This window comes from Monodelphis domestica, chromosome 7, assembly GCF_027887165.1.
Source record: "Monodelphis domestica isolate mMonDom1 chromosome 7, mMonDom1.pri, whole genome shotgun sequence".
In the NCBI taxonomy this organism is placed as follows: domain Eukaryota; kingdom Metazoa; phylum Chordata; class Mammalia; order Didelphimorphia; family Didelphidae; genus Monodelphis; species Monodelphis domestica.
In genome coordinates this window covers 185,675,306-185,696,804 of record NC_077233.1, presented here as the reverse complement: position 1 = coordinate 185,696,804, position 21,499 = coordinate 185,675,306, and the positions used below count along the sequence as shown (strand labels likewise).

The 21,499-nt window shown below is 37.0% G+C and overlaps 1 long non-coding RNA gene across 3 annotated transcripts in view; it reads right to left on the bottom strand.

Moving 5' to 3' along the window:
- The window catches only part of LOC103092873 (uncharacterized), a 141,082-nt gene that overhangs the window by 41,658 nt on the left and 77,925 nt on the right, over nt 1–21,499 (bottom strand). The gene's annotated exons all lie outside the window — the stretch shown is intronic.

Here is a 21,499-nt window from a genome sequence, read left to right as displayed (position 1 = left end):
ATGGCCACTTGTTAAGGATATTGTAAAGGCTAGTCTTCATGTAGGGATTGGACTACATGACCTCTGAGGTTCCCTATTCTGTTAATAATGTAATCAAGACTGAAAGGGAAATAACAACCCTGCCTCCAAAAGACAAAATGTGTTTAAAAAATCAAAAAGAAAGTACCCCAAAAAGCCACATTACCTGTTTATTAAAGTAAGCTTACTAGAGAATTTTACGAGGTGTTTTCCTTTCCTACCCTATGTATATCTGGTTGGCAATAATGAACACATCTTTCTAAAAATACTGAATAATTCAAAATGTTTTCCAATTTAGACTCTCCATCCCTCTAATCTGCCTGAATACATAAGGTTTTATTAGATTTCTGTTGCTTAGGATGGGAAAATTTTGAAACATCCTCTAGAGTTTCCCTATTAGCATTAAACTTGAAAGCCCAGTATTCTGCAGACAAACTTCACATGAAAACTCCAGATTCCCAGGGAAAAAGTGGACAAGGAACAGTGAAAATCTGAATCCTCTGAGTACTACTGGTGGAGATGGGGGCGGGAGGGAGGCTGTACGGGGGAAGCCATATTCCCCAAAGTGGTAGAAGACCAAATATGCATCCCTTGAAAAAAGTCACCAGTGCCTACTTTTTACCTTTTTCAGGTCACCAATAAGTTCAGAGAGTCACAGACCTAGAGATAATTACTCACTGCCCCCAGATCAACAATTGAATTTAGGAGAAGTATTTGAGAAAATGATATTCATAAATGAACCTGTCCAGAGGCAGTATTTAACCCTTGTATTGTAAATCTTGAAATCTCTCAGACTTGTGAATGTTAAAAATTTCCCCATCGGGAAATTCTTAATTGGAACAAATTCCCTACTGAGAAACATTCCCCATTTTGACGTGAGAACTCACCAGGATCAGAAATGGGAGGACCTCTACTCCAACCGTACTTAAGACTGCTTTAGGGGAGAAAACTCCTTGCTATGGGAGGACTCCTACTCTACCCGTACTTAAGACTGCTTTAGGAGAGAAAACTCCTTGCTAAACAATGAAAGTACTTGGACCCATGCTTATAATAAGGCAAGGAGTTCTTTGAGCCAGGCCTGTTTTAGAATTGATACAATGGTACCTAAAGGTACCTTTAGGCTAGGTACCTAAAAGGGTCAGGCAAGTTTTCTCTTGATGAGATTAGTTGGCTCAGCTGTGTTTTCTCTCGTTCAGACTTACTGAGGATCTTGGTCGACACAGCAGCATTTTTTCTGATTCAGACTTACTGAGGAGATTGGTCGACTTAGCAGGAATTTAGATGGGCAGTCCTTTGGAAAGCATCTACAGTGATTGGTAGATGTAGGGACTTAGGGGAGGTGACATGGGAGAAAAACCCCTATATAAGAAAAAGCAGAATCTCTTGAGGATATATTCCTTTTGAATATACACGCTTGGGAAGAATCTCTTGAGAAAGGCTCTGGAGAAGGGAAGCTCTTGGAGGACAATCTCTAAGGAGGTCTCGCTGGAGCTCCTCTAAGGGGACTCTGTCCCTCTGGAGGCTCTGGAGAGAGGCCTTTTGGAACAGTCTCTGGCTAGAAGCTCTCTGGTGAAGTCAGCTGAGATGGAGCTGGCCTGATGTCACTAGAATCCTTGTTTAGGCAGACCTTGTGGTGAATGTTAAAAGACTGACTGACTGATTCTCTCTCTTAAGACTCAGGTCTAGGCTATATTGGCTTGAGGCTCTTCATAATTATTCCTTTCCTACTCTTTCTCTCTTTCTCTAATTCCTCATTATATTATTAATTAAAAATCTCTATAAAACCCAGTTGACTTGGGTATTTGAATAATTGGGAATATTTCCCTGGCGACCACCTTATATTTGATTTAAAAACCAAGTCACTGTAGTGAAACATTTTCTGTGGTCAAATTTACTCACCCTCTCTTATATCTATCACAATTTATATCTTCCACCATTTTAACTCACTACAGTTTATGGGCTTCAATATTTTAAATCTCACAGTATCTACTGATTCCCAGACTAGTATTAGTTCTACTACCCCAGAGAACTCTGATGAAAAAAGAGGTGGTAAATGTCATAGATGGAACTTGACCTCAGACCTTCCCAATTCTAATTCCATCCACTGTACCATGCAACCTCTTTTAAATACCAGACCTTGCACAAGGTAGGCTTTCCAGGAATCATGGATTAAATAGATCTAGTGCTGATAGGACCTCAAAAGTCATGTGGAGCTGCATTCCCTCATGAAGTAACTGAGGCCCGAAGAAATATAGGAAGACTTGCCAAAGGTCACTCAAGCAATTAGTTTCAGAGCCAGCATTCAAACTCTGGTTCTCTGATGTCAACGCATTTAATTTTTCCCCTATACTAAACTATCTCATTATCAATTATCTTCTCCTAGCATTCTTCATGGTGGATTGGATTCGTTGTAAATTACCAAGAATTCCAAACTAGCTAACCCTAATTAATGAGGCCTATTACCAAAGAAATGTGTAGTACAGTTACAACTAGACCCAAAGAACTGCTAAAATAGTCTTTACTAGGGGAATTCTTTTTGGGTGAAAGAAAGGAATGGGGTATCCTCTTTTCTCTCTGAATAATGGATGCCATTCTTCTCTCTCAGATTCATCTGACTTCTTAACAAACAAAATAATATATTTCTTTGATGCCTTCTCATCATTTAAAATAATGTTACTTCCATTAGCATAGAAATTTAAATATGGATCAAGGAAATAGTTTCATCTTTAGGCCTCCAGTAGCCTGACAATGTCTTACCAGTAGGCAGAGCTGATTTCCAATGCAGAAATCAGAGCCCCATCTTGTGGCACAAGATGAGAAGCACAGGATTCCTTGCCCTCCTCTCAGCATAGGTCATAAACTTGACCCATCTGAAAAATTTTCGGGGTAGTCGCCTTTTTTTTCTCTAATGCAGAATTTGTAATGAAAAGAAAAAGCATCAAAGAATTTGTAAATTATTCTACTGACAGAATCATGTTCTTCAGAGTAGTTTACATCTTGCTTTCCTTCTTGAATTCCAAGAACAAATTTGCAAGTAGTAAGCAGTTAATTAATGCTTTTAAAAAATCAGTGCTAAGGCAAAAGAGCAGTAAAGCTTAGGCAATTGGAGTTAAGTGATTTGCCCAGGTCACACAACTAGGAAGTATCCACCTAGATGCCCCTGGCTTTTTAAATTTATTCATAGGCTCATAGATCTAGAGCTAGAAAGAACCTCAGAGGCTACTGGTCTAACCCCCTCAATTTGAAGTAAAAGTGTAAAAGTAAAGTTTAAAAAAAGACTATCTTAAGTAAAGTGACTTGCCCAAGGGTCACAGAGGTAGTAAGCATCAGAAATGGGGTTTGAATTTATGTTGTCTGGCTCAAGAGCCAGTTTTTCTCCCTACTGTATCACACTGAAGGAAGACAGTGGCTACTTGGTCCATGCTTTTCATTTCATTTCCTCTTTCAGCCTCACTGAGTATCTCTGTGAAGGTCCTACTTTCTGAACCATAATTCAGAGAGTCCCATTGCTGCTCTAAGGAACTAAATCCCATCTGTTCCTTTCTCATTGTCCTCCTTCAGCAAAGGTTAAATCCCTTGCAGAAGCCACTCCTTTTTGAGCATTCAGCAAAGTTGTATTCAAGGGTATTTATTGGTCAGGAGCTAGGCTGTCTCTTGGCAACTCAATTACTCAGAGAATTTTTCCCAAATCTTCTCTTCATGGGGTCAAGAAAATCTAGGACAGAATATGACAAAAAAAAATTCAATTTAAATAAATCACATTTTTGTTCTTCTTGTATACAAAAACACCACTATCCATTATAAATCAGACATTTCCTTTGAGTTGTTCTTCCAAGGGAGGAAATGGGTTTCCCCTGAAGCTTCTGTCTTATCTCCCCCCCACCCATTTCCTTTGAGAAATCAATAAAGAAACACATTGTAGAATGGCTGGCCTAAAGGAGTATTTCAGTCCTTGATTTGGAAACAGGACCTCTCTGTAAAATGAACTGGTCCACACTAGGATGAATCTGAAGACCTAGGCCTTATTAGTTCCAAGACAATAAAAGAAATCCCTGTGGCATCTGACTTATGAAAATGATCCCCATCTTCCAAACTAAAACATTGTGTCAAGAGAAAAAAAGAAAGATTTGCTTCAGTGGTACAAATAGCCCTATTTAATCCAACCTCCTATTTTATGTATTCACAGATTATTAGTGTGGTAAAGTGAAAGTGGATTTGGAGGCAAGGGACTCTAGGTTCAAATCCTAGCTCTGACCTGTGTGACTTTAAACAAGTCAGTTAATACCTGTGGACCTCATCGTAATTTTCTCTCTAAAACTTGTAAAATGAAGGGATTAGACTAGATGACTGAGAAGGTCCCTTCCAGTTCTAATCTATTATTCTGTGATCCTAAAGTTAAAAAGGGACCTCATATGTGATTTTTGGGGAGGGGAGCATGGCCACTATGGAAATGTGTTTGGTTTGATTATGCATGTTAATAACAGGAGATTTTTTTTTAATTTTTCAATTAAGTTGGGGCTAAGTTAAGAGAGAGACATAAGGCAGATTTTTTTGCTAATTAAAATATTATAAATCTTTTATTTAGAATACATCATATATATATTTATTTTAAAATGTTAATTTTTTAAAAGATTAATGGCACAACAAAAAAATTGTAAACCATGAATTTCAAAATTTAAAAAAGTACCTCAGTGGTCATCTAATCCAATCTATACCTAAGTAAAATTCCCTCGTTTACAATTCATGCAGCTATAGTATTCATGCAGCTTCCCTTGGAAGACCTTCAATGAAGTAGAACACACTGTTTTCCCAGGCTGACCACTTTATTTTAGGACATCTCTAATTGTTAAATGTTTCCTCATATGGAACTGAAATGTACCTTTTTACAACTGTCATCTGTGGTCTGCTCTTCTTTGGGCTAAACATCTGTAATTTGCTCAGAGGGGGAAGTACTGGATCTGGAGTCAGACAACTGGTGGCAAAGCAGGTATAACACTGTTCTTGGAGACTGGAAGACTTGAGCTCAAGTGTGACTTCAGATGCTTACTGGCTATTTGACCACAAACAAGTCACAAATCTTTATTTGCCTTAGACTCTTTGCCTCTAAGATAGGTATAACAGTAGCCCAACCTCCCAAGGCTATTTACTAGACATAAAACCCTGGACAAGTCACTTAATCTCTATTTGCCTCGGTATCTTTAAATCTAAAATGGGGATCTTAATATTTTCTATAATATAATAGATAATATTTATCTATTGAGCAGGTAGGTGGCAAAATGGATAGAGTGCTGGGCCTAAAATCAGGAAGATTCATCTTCCTGAGTTCAAATCTGGCCTCAAACACTTGGATAAGTCACTTAACTCTGTCTCAGTTTTCATCTATAAAATGAACTGGAGAAAGGAATGGCAAATTGCTGCAGTATCTTCCCCAAGAAAACTCTAAATAAGGTAAGTGTAAAAATGGAGATTTGAACCCTGGACTTCAATCCCCAGAAGTCCTTGCTCTAGTTCCTGAGAAGCCCTCTAATCTCACTGAGATTTCCACCTGGTGGAGATCAAAATTTCTATTTAACCGGCTGTAAAAGCCTACTGAGTTCTCTTCCTACTTCCGCTTCCAAGCTGATGTGTCTCTCATGATGTAAGTGAAATTGAATGGGCCTTTCGGCCCTCCTAGGCACGTGCTTTCTTACTTGTATTTTCTTAAATTCTTAATCTTAAATAAACTTCTAAAAATATAATACTTCTAGCAGAGAAAAAACTAATTTTAACTGCTACATAAGGAAGAGTTGGACATGACTGATGGCAATATTACCTATCTCCAAGGGTTGTTAGAAGGGTCAGTTGAAAGTTTTTGCATCTTGTTGCATCTTGTTTTGCAAATCTTAAGTAGTTCTATAAATGATAGGTATTATTTTATTATTCCCACCCGGGATTATGATAATGACCTTAAACAAGTTGCATACACTCTCAAGACCTCAGTTTTCTCATTTACAAAATGAAGTTTACCTCTAAGATCTCCTCTAGCTCTGAATTTACAGACCCTGTAATTATTCCAAATTTCTCCATCTAATTTAGAGTTTTCTCATTATCTTATTCATCCTCCTCTAGACATGCTTCAGGTTGTCAAGTTGTTATTGTTCAGTCATTGCAGTGGTTCCACTCTCATTTGCAGTTTCTTGGAGAAGATATTAGAGTAGTTTGCCACTTCCTTATTCTGCTCATTTTAATGGATAAGGAATTGAGGGAAACATGGTTCAATGACTGGCCCATGGTTACTCAGCTAGTAAGTATCTGAGGCCATTATTTGAACTCTAATCTTCCTGACTTCAGGCCCAGTATTCTATCAACTTTGCCACCTAGCTACCCTCAGTGTGCCAAGTTCTTTCCTGAAATGTCCTCTCCAAGGTTGCCTACAACAATACTTCAAGCATGTTCTGACCAGGAAAAAGTAAAACAAAATTATTGCTTCTTTTACTTTAGACATATGTTTCTATTAATGTAACGTATGTATGCAATACCTATTGGCAATATTCATGGTCATAAAAGACTGAGAAATCATGAATACTCAAATAGCTACTCACTGATTCTCATCTCCTTTACTAAAACCCTCAAAAAATATTTTACCATAGCTACTGATGAATCACTATACCAGTAGAGTAATGTTAAACTTAATTTCCCAAACTTCTTCCCCACAGGAACTGGTTGGGAGATGCTATTAAGTCCAAAAACTCTTTCTGTGTCAATTCTGCCCAGAAAATCTGCCCAGAAAATGCAGGAATATTTTAAGATCAGAGATTTAGACCAGCAAGAGACCTTACAGGCTATTGTGAAGATTGGATTTGACTCTCTCCTGATTGTAACAATGAAAGTACTTAGCTTTTCCTTTATTGTGAAGATTAAGTTGTAATCCCCTGTCTATTTTTAGATTTTAATCCCCTAAGTGTAAAGCACAGTACTTAAAGTTGAGTATGAAGATTTACCCATTTTGGATTTTAACCATAAAAAGGTGTGAACACCCATTTCATACACTGAGTGGGAGGTCTGTGACCTACATGTGAAAGAGTGGGCAGTCCTAGAGTGGAGCATCGGCTGTGATTGGTAGATGTAAAAATTTAGGGGAAGTGACACAAGAGAAAATGGTCTTAAAAAGTGGAAACAGAGACACACAGAGGACAGACACTTGGACTTGGAATGAAGGCAGACCCTTGAAGAGAGACACTTGGAGTGAAGAGACACACTTGGAGTTTGAGGCTAATAGAATCTGCTGATTGAACTGACAATGTGGTAAGTGTAAAGGCTGACTTCCTTCCTTGCCCTTTCTGGAGTCATGAGCCTCCGGGAAAGGCCCATCATCTTGAAACTCCTTTCCCCTGACTAGGGCTTTTGAATTCCTATCTGGCGCTCTCTCTCTCTCTCTCTCTCTCTCTCTCTCTCTCTCTCTCTCTCTCTCTCTCTCTCTCTCTCTGTCTCTCTGTCTCTCTGTCTCTCTGTCTCTCTGTCTCTGTCTCTCTCTCTCCCCCCCCTCCTTTTCTCTCTTCCTTAATATCTTCCCTCTATTGTAAATAAACTACCATAAATTCCATTTTACTTTAGTAATTCATTTTGGGGGATTTAAAAATTAAATCCCTGGAGACAAATTAAATATTCAGTCCAACCATAAATTCAGCACCATCAAGTCCAATATCTAATTCTACAAACAAGAACCAAGGAGTATGAGTTAAGTTAAGTGACTAGCTCATCAATAGTAACATAGCTACTAAGTATTTGAGTAAGAATTTATCTTCAGGTCTTCTTGACTCCAAGTATAAGATACCATCTTCTATGTTCCTCATCTGCCCCAGAGTACACTTTTGAAAATCAAAAGCCAGTAGACTTGAAAGACTGAAACTTTAATGGTGGAATATTGGGTAGTAGATTGATATTGTAGGGCAGCTACTTTTTCTAGGTCTTCATAAGGTCCATCCTGACTCTATTCACTTTAGGAAGAAGTAACTGAAAAATCTCTGATCTACTCTGTGCTTCCTAAGACTCTTCAAATAATATAATTATATATAATATAATTCTCCTGATAGTCAGAGATGACCAAGATTTGTCTAAACCATAGTTTATAGCTCAGATAGTATGGTTTACTTTCCTGATTTGTTCCCAGACTATACCAAACAGTAAAAGATAGATTTTTGACTCAATAGGTAACCAGAGAAGATTTTTTTTAGTGTGCTTTGGTCATTCATTTTGCAGTTTAAGCTGAGTATGTCTGGATCTCCATAAGTAAGCAAATTATAAAGAATAAAGTATCACATTAAGGCTTAATATTTTGCTATGACTCTGCTGGGGAGATAGATATAACCTAGAACATTTTTTCTGGAATTGAGTATGATACAAATAGTACCTAGGCAAAAGTTGGACCAAGCCTGGGCTAAGGAGATCATTTTTCCCATGAAAGGAATTTGGGAAAATTTAAAGCGAGGAAAGGCCAAAAATAAAATCAAGCTAAAAGTAAGGAGACAGGGTAACCATGATAGGGATACAAAGACAGTTTCAGTCATAAACACTTAGAATGAGGATTAGAGATAGAATACAAATAACTTTCTCTCTGTCTCTCTGTCTCTCCCTCCCTCCTTCTTTCTCTCCCCCTTTCTCATCCCCTTTTCTTCTCTTCCTCTACTTCTTTTCCCTTTCTCCTTCTCCCTCTATATTCCTCTCCTCTTTCTCCCTCTCCTTATCCCTCCTATTCAGTGAGTCAATAAGTTTAGGATGTTTGGCCTTTAGGAAAAAACCCAGACCTGCAGGACAAAGGACTGAATAGCTTGGTAAATAGTCATGAAAACCATTGCTCATCTCTTTATAACTTTGTTTGTAGGGTTTTGATTCACACAAGTTTAGTTAGCCAAAATACTTCATTTTACTTTATATAATCAAAAATGAATTTATATATAGTTTTATCACTGCCAATCCTAGAGTAAGGATTTGGATCTCTCTTGTAGTGCTGTACCTGATGTTGTTCTTACTGATCCTCAATCAAGAAAGGTTTAGTTACTTTATTAGTCACTCCAATTTTAAGAGAGTAAGCAAGAGCCATTCTGGGTTTTTTTATGTTGCCTAATCATCTTTCAGTACAAAATACTATTATAGAAATACAGTAAAAGATCAAGGGCTATGTGAACCAGTAGTTATCTGCATTGTTGTAGAAATAGGAAGTCAGTGTTTCTGACTGGAGGATGTCTGATATCATTCATATTTTTTATGAGTAAAAACTACAAATCTGGGGACACTGGAATAATTTTTATTGTGCTCATGCTGTTTATGGACTATGCTTTGCTATTAACACAGCACTGTGAATTGCCAATGAGCCCAAAGATTAAGACCATGGACCAACTCATACCAAGGAATAGCCCAAAGTCCTTCATTGGCAATAAAGAATTGAAAACTATTACTGAATTCCATTCTCTCCAACACACTGTCCCCATGCTGCTCCATGTTACACTGCTAGGCAAGAAAATTTTATTAAGAAGGCCAGCATGCCCTTCAGGAGACCAAATGTAGTGCCAATATGGCATCAAGATATAGGCTAAGCTAGTGTTTTATGCAGCAGTGGTCTTCTCCAATCATCTAGAGGACTGCATGACCTAGACCTGCCAGAGATGTGATTTGGTCCTCCTGAGCAATTTCATCAGTCCCTAAGATTACCTTGTCATGTACAAATTGATATATATAATCAATGTTACCAAAGCAACATAAATGGCAAGACCCTGGAAAAGATACAGGATGGCGTCCCAAAATGCTTACTGTAACACAGTTCTGCTAGGCTGAAGATATGTTCAGAGCAGATAATAACAGTATGTCTCAACTGATGCCATATGCCATATGATGAGCTCTAAACAAGAGGGACTTAAAGCAAGGCAAGGATGATAAAAGTCAAAAGAAAATGGAGATGAATCATTTCAAACAGGGCCTGATGGTTCAAGGAAAAGACGAGAGAAGTGGGGTTGAACAAAGGATTCACCCAATCATTAGAACGTAACCCCGGTCCCTGAAACTCAATCAGTATGACACCACTGGGCTACTCACATTCCATTAGGAAGTACTTTTGCACTCATTTACTTCTGAACAGTAGTCTTACACATGTACACATGTGCACACCCTTATAATCTATAATCTAATCAAGATGGCATGTGGTACAATAAAAAGAGGAATGATTCTGGGGTCAAAGTATAAGTTTAAATCCCACCTAAAACAAATCACTGAATTTTATTTAATACTCACTTTCATCATCTGTAAAATTGGGAAGTTGGACTAGATGGCCTCTAAGGTTCTCTACACCTTTAGTGCTACAATATTTTAAGAGGGATATGGTTATACTTCCTGTAATTCCTGCAATTACCAAAGACCCAGATACTATGGTTAAATCAAGCAATCAAATGTGTGGAGGTGGTGGGGAGTGGCAGTGGTAAAGCTAGGTGTCTCAGTGGATTAAGTGCCAGGACTAGAGATAGGAGGTCCTGGGGTCAAATCTGGCCTCAGACACTTCCTAGCTGTGTGACCCTGGGTGAGTCACTTAACCCCCATTGCCTAGCCCTTCTATTCTTCTGCCTTGGAATCTATACACAATATCAATTCTAAGATGCAAAGTATGGGTTAATTTTTTTTTTTATAAGTGTGAAGGTGGGATTCAGATCACAGTCAGTTCGAGAGAATTACAGGTTTTTGCCATTGTCTAAAAAGCATATGACAAATTGATGCAGAATGAAAGGAGCAGAACTAAGAGAACATTATACACAGAGATGGATACACAGTGGCACAATCAAATGTAATGGACTTCTCTACTAGCAAAATGCAATGATCCAGGACAATTCTGAGGGACTTATGAGATAGAATGCTATTCACATCCAGAGAAAGAACTGTGGAAGTAGAAACACAGAAGAAAAACAACTGTTTGATCACAAGGGTTGGTGGAGATATTATTGGGGTTGTAGACTCTAAACAATTAACCTGTGCAAATATTAATAATATGGAAATAGGTCTTGATCAATGACACAAGTAAAACCCAGTGGAATTGCTCTTTAGCTAAGGAAATGTTTATTGTGAATTGTAGGAAAGGGGAAAGGAAGGTTATACACAAGAGAAGAATCACATATAAATAAAATGAATTTATTAACAGAGAAAGGAAAGGTATTTGTGAACTAACTTACTTACATATTACTTAAACTAAAATATCTACCCAAAATAACAAACAACCTACACTCAACTATCTTAAGCTACCAAATACTATCATATTCTAGGGATTTTATCAAGGAAAGGAAAAAAGGGAATTAAGTAATGAACAAGTACAAATTTCAAACACAGTTCAAACATATGCAAAAGCACAATAAGAAACATGAAAAGCGAAAGATAAACACAACTTTCATGCAAAACATTAAACTCATAAATACTACTCTTACCATCTAAAAGCCTCAGACACTTCCTAGCTGTGTGACCCTGGGTGAGTCACTTAACCCCCATTGCCTACCCCTTCTACTCTGCTGCCTTCTAACACATCTAACACAGAACATTCTACTACTATTGTAATGTATAACATCAAACTGAGAGAAAATTTTTTGAAAATTATAATAAACACCAGCATTGCATAAGTTTTACACAGAAAATTAAACCAAAACATTAAACTCACTTATGCAAACTACATGTAACAATAGATAAAATTATATATAAGTGATCTATTTATATAAATTTACATATATATACCTATAATACTTACATATAAAAATATGCACACATGCTACACATGTATACACATATACACCTCATATTTACACATGTGAATAGATATATGCATATATGCAATGCATAATTAATTTTATAATATTATTATATACACTATTTACGTAGATTTACATTTGTATTTACAATTTTGTGTGATACATGATGTTATATGTTATTTGTGTTATGTAATGTGTGTTGTGTATGTTGTAATGTATTTTTGTAATGTAAGTCGGTATCTTACCTTATCTTATCTACTTTAATTCTATCTAACTAAATCCTTATCTTCAAAATTCTCCTGTCTACCTATATCCTTATACTAAACTAAGTATCTAACTATTTTAGTAACTAATTTATAACTAAATATAACATTGTTAGTACCCCAGCTATACATTGTTTCACTCATTCAAATAGTGAAACAATGTAATCTAACCATGTTTACATATTTGTATTTATGTTTTGGTTATGTTATTTTTGCTATGTTATATAGTTTTGCTAGTGTTATGTCAGTGTTACTGTTATGTCAGTGTTATGTTATTGTTGCATGTAATACTTACCACTACTTCAGATCTTCCTTTTCTTCTCTTCTCATCTCATCTTGATTGAAGATTCCTTCCTCTCCAACTCCATGGTAGTAAATATAATTATGAATGTTTATGTGAATATATATATTATGTTATTTTGTGTTATAATACATTACCCAAAATTTTAATTCATTAGTCTATTAATTACTTGATCCTCTTCATTATAAATTCCTTTCAAAGTCATTATCTCAATATTTATAAGTCCTTCCAGTCTCTTAACAACGTCCATTAATTTCCTGGCTCCTCCTCTTCATCTGCATTGTCCTCTTCAAAATGTCCTCTTCCACTGGAATGGTCTTCTCCTTTCTGACTGATCTTTCCTACTGCAGACTCAATTTGCCTGATGATTCTCACTTTCTACAATTTATTCTTCTTCAATTTCTTCTTTAATGATTTGCACATTTTCAGTATTAATACCATGAGCTAATTTGATATGTGAATAATGATACCATGAATCTCTACCCAAAACTTTTACTGAATATAGAGAAATTAACACAATTGTGTAAGGTCCTACCCAAATCTCTTGAGTTGCTGATGTTTTAGCAAAATTTCTACCATGTACCACATCTCCTGGTTTGAAATTATGGAGAGAATAATCCAATGGACCAGCTTGGATCAATATTCCCATATCATGTAATTCTTTAAGTCATTGTTGTAAAGCACTTAAGTATGAAGCAAGTTGAAAATCTCCTCCTAAGAGAGATGCATAGACTGTTTTACAAGTCTTTGCCTGTAGCTGAGCATGTTCAAAGAGCATTTCATAGGATGATATATGTAAATCTGCTCTTGGTCTCATACGTAGGTAAAACAAAACTATGGGAAGAATATCTAGCCATTTTAGATGACTTTCAGCACAGATTTTCCCCACCATAGTCTTAAGTTCCCTATTTACATGCTCCACTTGACCTGAACTTTGTGGGTGATAAGGAACATGATATTTGAATATTGTTCCTAGATTCTCATAGACTCTTTTCAGGATATACCAGGTGAAATAAAATCCCTTATCAGAGTCTATGGTAAGTGGTACTCCAAATCTAGGAATAATTTCCTTAATCAACACTTTTACCACAAAGATAACTGTATTTGTATTTGATAGAAATGCTTCAGGCCACTTAGTTAATCTATCCACTACTATCAGACAAAATTTGTATCTTCTCTAGCTTTTGGCATGCTGATGTAATCAATTAGCAGGCTCTCAAATGAACAATATGCTAAAGATCTACCACCTAAACCTTTCTGTCTGATTCCCCTTGTTTGAATTTTTTACAAACAGAACAGCTTGTGCAGATCTTATTTGCTACAGTACTTATTCCTGGTGCTACTCATTGCCCCTTTACAGAGTCTACTACAGTTTGAGTACCAAAATGACCTTTTGTGTGGGTGGCTTGACACAAATAGGTATATAAATCTTTTGGTAACAGTGGTTTTCCAGTGTCTGCAACCCATATTCCATGTCCTTTCCTTGCTCCAAATTTCTCCTTCCACTTCTGAATTTCTGAATCTACATAAGCTTTTTCTAGATCATCAGATTCAATAGTTGACAAATTCATTACATGCACTAGAGCATTCCTGGCAACAAATTTTGCAGTTATATCAGCTCTATGATTTCCTTTAGAGACTGAATCTCTGCCATAAGTATGACTTCTACAATGGATCACCGCTAGCTGTTTAGGTTTTTGGATAGCATCCAACAACTCAATTATTCAAAAGCAATTGGTTTTCCCTATGCAGTAATAAAACCTTGTTGTTTCCAGATCTGTCCTGTAGTATGACATACAGAAAATGCATAACAAGTGTGTGTATAAATATTTTCAATTTTACCATCAGCTAGAAGATATGCTTGCTTCAAAGAAACCAACTCTGCCCTTGAGCACTAAGGTTATTAGGTAATGAGCCATACTACCATGTCTCAAATTCTGTGACAACTGCAGCACCTGTACATCTAATTCCATTACACAAATATGAAGAACCATCAGTGAATGATACCAAGTCTGGATTTTCAATTGGGGTGTCTTTTAAATCCATCCTAGGCATATCCACTAGATCTACTACTTCTACACACTCATGTAATGGTTTGCCATTCTTTGGCAAATCAGGAAGAAGTGTAGCTGGATTTAATACACTACACCTCTTCAACTGGATGTTCCCACTACCTCGGAGTATAATTTCACACTTAGATATACGTTGATCAGAATACGCTTGAGTATGAAATTTCCTCATTAGTGCTTCTATTTGATATGAATGATATACAGTCAATGGACATCCCAAAACTAAAGCTGCTGACTTCTGGACTAACACAGCTGCAGTTGCTATACCCCTTAGACAAGGAACTGTACCAGTAGCTATTTGATCAAGCTGACAACTATAATATCCAATTGGATGATAACTTTGTCCTAAAGTCTGTGTCAGTACACCAGAAGCAATACCTTTTGTTTCATTTACAAACAGTTGAAATGTTTTGTATAGTCCAAGATACCCAAAGCTGGAGCAGATAAAATGGCTTCTTTAAGTTTACTTAAGGCTTGCAGAGGTTCAGGTTTTAGTTTCAGAGGTTCTGGTTCTGTATTCCTGGTTAAGTCTGTTAGACACTTTGTTAAGTCACTATACCCAGGTATCCATTGCCTACAAAAATCAGTTGTTCCAAGATCAGCTCTGAGTTTCTTTTTGGTCTTAGGATCACTCAGTTTCTGGATGTCTGCTATTCTTTTCTGTGTGATATCTAAGAAAATCAATGGAAAACTTTTCAGAAATTCTTCTGATAGATGTAATGAAATATCACCAGTATCAGTACATTGGATTGTTGCTTGTAATTTACATAATAAAACTCTACCTAGAAGATTCATGGGACAGTCTAGCATACAAAGAAATGCATGTTCCACAGATAAAGGACCTAAAGTAATGATTTTAGATTGTAATTTTGCTACTCTCTCTGGTTTTCCAGTAGCTCCTATTACTTCAATTGCACTAACAGCTCTACAATTCTTAGGAAGACTTTGCAAAACTGATTTACTGGCTCCAGTATCAACCAAAAGATCATAAATCTAATCACCTATAGTGACAGATACAAATGGTTCTGTACTGTTTGGAGGTTGAAAACTTTCCAATACTGGTGCAAGCACAGTAAACATCAGTATAAAGGTCAGTTATTTCCTGTCCAGTCAAGTTTACATCTGCTTGAACTACATGATATTCCCAGGATTTTACATCTTTAACACCATCATCAGCTTTTTCATTCCTCCCTTTGGTCCTTATACTCTCTATCTTGGTATCATTGTTCTCATTTACAATCACAATATCATTATCTAATTTACATTGTTTACTATTTTCCATTATTTTAAATTCATTAGAATTTTCTACTCATTTTACACTACAATTAGTTTTTCCCTACAATTATTGCCACTAATCACATTATCCTTTGATTCAATCAATTCATCTATATCTTCATTAATATTATTACCATTACAATCACTTTCATTTACTCTCAATTCATTACCCTTGGATTTAATTACAGAAAAACACTGGGTAAGCCTTCATGAGGAACAAGCCCCTTTGCTCTGATCACTCTTAACAACCTTACTATATTTAGGCCTTGCTCCAGACTTAACCCAGTCCTGCATTGTGTTCAGATCTGGTGCTTGAGCTCCCTGACCACAGGCATTCTGACATAACTTTCAATTATTTCTTCTTGAGTATTTATTATTATTCTATCCGTTAATATTATTATTATAACTATTATTATTGTTCCAATTATTTTGCCTATTAAATCATCCATGTATGTTCAATTGTCTGGAAAACTGACTTCTGTATCTACATTCCTTTACAAAATGACCAATTTTATTGCAGAGGAAACAACATTGGGACCTGATCTTTTATCCTTAGGCTTATAATAATTGTTATTAGGTTTCATAGATCTTAATACAGCCACTGCCTTAACCTCTTTAATCTCACTTTCTCTAGCTTTTCCTTCCACTTCCTTTAATTTTATTTTAAGATCTTGTATCACTGTGTCTCTCTCTTCATATTTATCCTCTCTATCTGTGCACAAGTATGTAGCCTTTCTTTTAATATCTTCCAGTTCCATCTCCTCACAATCAGGATAATTGTTTTTGAAGAATAATTTTATCTCAGGTATAGCATTTTTCACAAAGATTCTTTTTATATGTGCTATTGTCCCCGCTTCAAGAACATCCATGTTCAGGTATGTCTCAGCAGCTTCAGTGATTCAGTCAAGGGATGATGTTGATGTTTCAGTGGCTTTTTGTTTTATCCCTTCCAAATTTGGACCATGCATTTGGTCTCTTAGTATATCTACCCATAACCTCTAGAATTGCCTGCCTAGTTCCCTTCATCCTGTCATACTGGACTTTGCTGTTCATGTCAGTGTCATCATAATTTTCCAGCCATGGTGTTAACAAGGGATCCTACCTAGTTTTCTCTATGAACTTATTTCTTTCCCTTTTTGTTAAAAGCTCTTTCATTAACAGGGAAAAAATCATTGTAATCAAGGTCAAATAGATCAATAGCTCTCCTCATTTCTTTAATTACCCTATTAGTTTTGTCAGCAAAGGCAGGTGTTCTCATTTTTATAGATTCCAAGTCCTCAGGTGTAAACCTCTTATGGGTTTTTACCTGGAATATCTCATCCCTTGAAACTACTGAGATATCTCTTAATGGGAATAAAGTAACAAAGTAACCATCCCTTTAGCCTCTTCCTTCTATAATTTATTTAAATTTCCAGTTGTATCATTGTTTTCTTTTTCCCCACAACCATATTCAGTATTCATATCTTTTATCTTTCATATACAATTCCATCTGGTCCAGTTGTTGCATCATGGGTGTACCCATTTGTTTAAACTCAGAATCCTTAGTTAACCAAATCATTGTAGCTTTAAACCAGTTGCCAATAACAAATAACACCACTCTACACTTATACACAACATACAGACAAATACATAGTATGGGGATATGGGACAAGACAGTCTGCCCAGTAATTGACATACACGATTTTATCCACTTATAGTCCAGAACCATATAACACACATTGGGAAAAAGAATGAATACAATATATGGGATATGCAGAACATACTCCCACAATAAAACCAAAAGATCCATTAACATGTTCCCAGACATTCTTACATTCATTGTAACAGTGTATATCCAATTGAATTTGTGTTGTTATACTCTGCTGTGATTACCTTAGTTATATACAAGTAAGGAAAAGGAAAAATTTTTTCAAAAAAAAAAATTCAAAAATAAATCCAATAAGGCCACTTAGGCCACATGGCAGAATGTTATTTAAACTTTAAATGTCTCTCCCAGTTCAGTTAGATGCTCAGAGTTCCACTGGCACCCCCTGTGGAACGTTCCACTTGCTGGGTGTTATATGGAATCTCCCAGCCTAGAACTGACTCTTGGCTCTCTTAACTATTTTTTCTATATTCCTGAGGTTTCTTAACCTAATTAACTCTGTCAAACTGTTATTATGATTTTTAGGAAAGGGGAAAGGAAGGTTATACACAAAGGAAGAATCACATATAAATAAAATGAATTTATTTACGGAGAAAGGAAAGGTAAGAAAGGATAAGGGAAAGGGTTTGCATCTGGCTTATCCCAGTTATTAAACCCACTATTTAACTACCCTAAACTAAATGCCTAAGTTTCCTAAGAGTAAGTCCAACAGGCAGGGAGCCAGATTTCTCACACACAAAGAGTCCTTGATGGGTCAGGTACAGGAATCCAGCTGAGTCCTCAGATGTCCCAGGAAAGAGAGGTTCTTCCAAGTTTCTACTCTGTCCTCCAGAGGGTATGGAGAAATTCCTCTCACCTTTATTTGATGGTATTCAAAGAGGCTGCTTGAAAAATGTCCAGGAGAGTCCAGGAGAGATCAGATCTTCACCTTTCAGACTTCACTTTCAGTTCCAGACTGACAGTTGGAAACCTGCTCCTATCAACAGCTTAGAATCCTGACCCAGTAGCTCATGGAATTGTGAATTTCAAAACTACTCCACCCTATTCAGACCATTCTTTAGAAGATCGGATTTAGCTGTTTCCTGATCAATAACAACAGAGATACTTGGAATAACAGAATCAGGTCTTAGAAACTACATTCTCCATCCTACTCAGTGTAACAAGATTAGGAAGGGCTGCACCAAACTCAAGATTTAATTATTTTAGAATATGGCCTTCAACAGACATGTGCAAAAAAAGGACAGACCTCTGGGCAGTCCTAGGTCAAGCTAGAGCCACCTTGGCACATGTGAGATGGAGGAAGTGAGGTAGAGAACAGCCTCTGGAGTTCTCGGGACTTCCTGTGAGGAGTGCTAGAGTGCAGTTCGAGGCTGGTGCTTGAGGTTGGAGGAGCCTCCGCAGACTGCTTTCCCTCAGATTGGTCACATGACTGATAAGGACTGATCCCTTTCCCTGCCTTGGCTATCCAAGGCCTTAATGCCTGCTTTGGCTCAGCCTGAACCAGAGTGGTTCTGAGTTAAACTTCTTTCCTTCTCTCCCTTTTTCCTTCTCTCTTCTCTTCTCTCTCTCTCTCTCTCTCTCTCTCTCTCTCTCTCTCTCTCTCTCTCTCTCTCTCTCTCTCTCTCTCTCTCTCTCTCTCTCTCTCTCTCTCTCTCTCTCTCTCTCTCTCTCTCTCTCTCTCTCTCCTCTCACTCTCTCTCTCTCTCTCTCTCTCTCTCTCTCTCTCTCTCTCTCTCTCTCTCTCTCTCTCTCTCCTCTCTCTCTCTCTCTCTCTCTCTCTCTCTCTCTCTCTCTCTCTCTCTCTCTCTCTCTCTCTCTCTCTCTCTCTCTCTCCTCTCTCTCTCCCCCTCTAATACTTTCTTCCTCCTGTTGTAATTAAAACACCATAAAAATTTGGCAGCTGACTTGAGTGTTTCATTTAAGAACTACATAAGTGAATTCCTTGGTGACCTTAAACTAATATATATCAGTCTTTTAAAGTGATTTCAATATCACAGAATCCAGGTCTGTCAATCATACTCTTGCTACTTTTACCTCCCTTGCTACAGAGGGAAGTGGGAGGAGGAGAGAAAAAAAACATGATCCATTTAACCATGGGAAAATACTCTTAATTAATTAAATAAACTTAAAAAAAAAGAATATGGTAGCCAAGAGGTATACCAGTCAAGTGATGAACCAGTCCATTGGTGAAAATGTTGCAGTTTAGAGGAGTCCAGTTTAAGATCTGGAAGTCCCTCAGAAGAACCCACTCTTGAGGGAAGGAAAGATTTCCTCCCTTTCCTTCTCTCATTTTTCATTCCTTTCATTGATCAAGTCATAAGATAAACTGAATCAGAAGTATTTGGCTCATCTATCTGGAACCAGAAAAAACTGCAGTAGAAAACAATACCTTCAGCCAGCAGTGATAGCCATTCAAGGAGAGGAAACTTCAAGTAGTATGTGACCTGTTGTGGTTCAAAAAGTACTCATGTGGTCACTACAAAGACACTACTGATTAAGGACACTCTTTGAGCTTGGCTGAGAGCTTTACCTACAGAATTCTATGAAGGAAGAAAAGAATTTCTAGTAAGCAGATATAAATTACCCTTTATATATTCTCTGTGCAGGTGACTCACATCTCCTGCTTATTAGAATTCATAGAGCAAACAATAATTTTTTCATCTTGCTATTATCAGTTATCAATGTCCCAACTATCATTTGTTTTCTTAAACCCTTCTCCTTCCATCTTAGAATAAATACTGTGTATTGGTTCCAAGGCAGAAGAGGGGGTTAAGTGACTTCCCAGGGTCACACAGCTAGGAAGTGTCTGAGGCCAGATTTGAACTTAGGACTTTACATCTCTAGGCCTGGCTTTCAATCCACTAAGCCACCCAGCTGCTCCCTCCCAAATGTTTTAAATAGCAGTTGTATAGATTTTTTTTAATTGTTATCCTGCCTCCAGTATTACTTTAAAAGCATACATTCATTGCTAACCTCAACTGACACTGTTGTTGTTCAGCCATTTGTCAGTCCTGCCCAATTCTCTGTGACCCTATTAGGATTTTCTTGGCAAAGATGTTGTATTAATTTTTCATCTCCTTCTCCAGCTCTTTTACAAGATGAAGAAATTGAGGCAAATAAAGTTAAGTGACCTACCCTGGGTCATACAGCTAGTAAGTATCTAAACCCAGATTTGAACCTACAAAGATGGGTCTTTCTGACTCCAGGTCCAACATTCTATGCACTACACTACCTAGCTGCCTCAACTAATGCTTTTCATCTCCAATTCATCTTACAGATCTTATTTGTACACTGTTGTTTGGATATTGTCTCTTCCATTAGACAACACACAGTGGGAACTCTTTTCCCTTTCTCTGTATCTCTCATACTTAGCACATAGTAAGTACTTAATAAACACAAAGTGACTACATGGCTGACTTTTTTCCTTTAAGACTATGTCCATTCTCTTCACCAACTCTATATATTTGTGGGAAAACACACCTTAGACTTTGAGGAGGGAATGGTATTGTGACTATTCTTTTGTTTTAATATCTAAGTAGGTATCTATCTTTGCTAAAACACTAAGTCTAGGTGATTGTAAGTGGTACTTAGTACTAAAACCCACTTTCTCTGGAATATCTCTGGAACTCTTGAGAGTAGTAGTCAATCACCTTCTAGGGAACCATCCTTCCAAGGAAAGCTGGAATTAGGAAAAATAGCCCCACAGGAGGTATTACATTATGACTGGGGACATCATTAAGCACTTCCCAAAATGGAATCAAGCCCACTGATTGGATTTCAAAAACCAAAGCTTCCATCTGATATCATAATCATTGCCAGCTTTTACATAGCACTTCAAAGTTTACAAAGTATTTGATATGTTGGCATATCTCATTTGCTCTGCACAATAATCCTGTGAAGTATTTGCTGTTATCTCCATTTTACAGATGAGGAATGGAAATTGATGAATATTAAGTGACTTGTTCTGGGTCACTTCACTAGGAAGCATCTGATATAGGTTTTGAACTCAGGTCTTCTTTTCTCCAAGTCTAGCACTCTATACATTTTATCCACTATACCAATTATTATTGGTTGATGCCCCTGATAATCTTCCACCTTATAAACTGAATATTAGAGGAAAAGGCAGACAAACCAATTTAGGATTCCTAAAACAGCTAGAAATGGAGTGACAAATT